This window comes from Salvelinus namaycush, chromosome 35 (genome assembly GCF_016432855.1).
Source record: "Salvelinus namaycush isolate Seneca chromosome 35, SaNama_1.0, whole genome shotgun sequence".
In the NCBI taxonomy this organism is placed as follows: domain Eukaryota; kingdom Metazoa; phylum Chordata; class Actinopteri; order Salmoniformes; family Salmonidae; genus Salvelinus; species Salvelinus namaycush.
Genome location: NC_052341.1, coordinates 27,793,263 through 27,795,789, shown reverse-complemented (window position 1 = coordinate 27,795,789; position 2,527 = coordinate 27,793,263).

The following is a 2,527-nucleotide window of genomic DNA, read 5'->3' as shown; positions in this document are numbered from 1 at the left end:
GATTCATTGAAAAAGGCATAGGTGGAAGATACTGAGGGGCAGAGATGTTTGTAAAGTTACGTGACACGAGGTTATGATGACTATCATGTTTCTTTAGAACCTCTCAGACAGATAACATGTCTTACACGATGCTGTATACCCATGGTCTTCCGAAAGGTGCAGTGTGTTATGCATCGTCTTTCAAAACAAGGCTCACTGAATTAGTTGCTGCCGTTACTATCATTTAGGCACGCAGATGTGCCTTCAATGAGGCAAAGAATGAGAGGAGGTCTCATAAAGGAGAAGAGAAGTTGCTGCAAGAGAGGAGAGGAAGTAAAGAGTGCAGCTAGACATGGAAATAAGTGAGCGCACGCTGACTGATGGGGTGCACAGGATATCTTCAGTTTAAACACGCGGAGCGCCTTTTTACCGACAGTATTACGTAGATGCAGACGCACACGCACGCACGCACGCACGCACGCACGCACGCACGCACACACACACACACAAAATAGAGTGAGGGTATGTTTTTTCCCAGACCACACCTTCAGTGGGATTATTTCTTCCCTACATGCCTTGAGGAAGCGTGGTCTGCCAAGTCTCTCCTTGTTTACTGAACAGCTCCTTTTTTGGTGCTGCATTCAAATCTGCTGCACGCTGTTACTGTAGCCGAGTGGGAGGCAGATCAGTGGCTTTCCTTCGATGTGTAAAGCTGACCTCCAATTTGAGGGATTTCACGCTGACAGACAGTGATAAACACCAGCCATGCTAGTATTGCAAAGGTCATGTATTGGTAAAGGGCCACTTTGTAGAGATGTGCAAGTCTGACTAGTTAAACAATATTGGGAGAGCTGTGTACTGTTGAATCATTTTGCCTTTGTGTTACAATGAATGAAAAGTCTTATAATGTGGTACATTTGGCCATCTTGCTGTACAACATCTTGTTGCTAATTCCAAGTGTTAAAAGTATGAACCAAAGGAATACCAGCATCAGCTAGCGTCAGCCTATGATGGAGTGTGGGCTACAACCAACTGCATTTATTTTTGACAGCAGACCTAACATTCCAAGCATTTTTTCCATGAAACAGTTTAGCTTCTGTACTACTGAACATGACGAATCCTTTAATACAACAGGACTGAGAATTCCCTGGAACAAAATCAGTCAAATATCATCCTCGTGACTTTGCAGAACATGAGAATGAATTGAGAATGTTATTTCAAGATTTATGGCAGAGAAAGAAAAATATATACTTTTTAAACTTCAATGAAAAATATAGATTTTGCTGTAGCTTTAAAGCTGTTGATCACCGGGTGACAACTACATTGTTTTGCACAGTCTGATGAGTCCTGACCATTTGAACTGTTTCAGAGGCATTGCTGTACCATTTGCATCTAATGACAATTCATATTCACTGACAATAGCCTTTCACAGTACATTTAGTTAGCTCAACCACAAACCCAATAGCCCTCCAGTCATGCTGATAATATTCTTACTCTCTCACTTCCTTATTCCCTCTCTCTCCCCTTCTCTCCACCCCTTTTCACCTCCCTCTCTCCCCTACTGTCTCTCATCCTGATATGGCTTTGTGCTGGCCATTGTCAGTACGTTGTTGTAGCGTAGCATACCTCATCAGACAAGCAGAGAGCCCAGAGAGCCTGGGACCTGAGACAACACCCGGCCAATCCGTCTGAAGATGAGCTCATGGGTTTACAGTATGGGATCCCACCAGCGCCACGGTAGATGATGATTACCGTCCCATCCCCAACTTATGACCAGCGGCACCTCATATAGTTCAATAATAACGGCATCTATTTAGCTTCAACTTAAAGGGGCACTTAAGCTTTTGACTATAGAATGAAATGGCCCTAAAGTGCTTTTTGACCAGGGGAGAACTGTTCATCTGACCCCCTGACTGTTAGAGCAGAGGGATGTAGCCTTTGTAATACTAAGAGCCAGCGACTCAACATGCCACTTTCTGTGGGTCTCAGCGCTGTGGCAATGGGCAGTTGGTGACAGGTTCTTTCAGCACCATTAGTAAAGCCTCAACTTCACTTTTCCTCGCTATGGTCTCAAGGTCTACCTACCCAAGCCACCGCTCACAAACGGGAGCACTTTTGGTAACACTCACTTTATCTGAATTGTTCCAAGTAGATGGTTTGTAGATGTTCCATAGATGTTCAATAACTGTCAACAACATTTCAACTAACTATCTACTAACCCTAACCCTAACATTAACCCTTATCCTAACCCTAAACAGTAACCGTAGCAACCAGTTGCTTATCAACAAATAGTTTAGTGTTAGTATGACCATCTGAAGATCAACTATATGAGATTATCCAAATAAAGTGTGACCACTCTCCTTTCAGTGTGGGTTATCACAGACAGTTACAAGTTGGGTTGGAAGATCATTCCAGAGAAGCACTGAGAAAAAGTGTGTAGAATAACAATCTGACTGTCACGGCTGGTGAAGGAGGAGGACCAAGGTGCAGCGTGGTCAGCGTACATTTTCTCTTTATTATTGGAAATGCCGACAAAAACAATAAACAC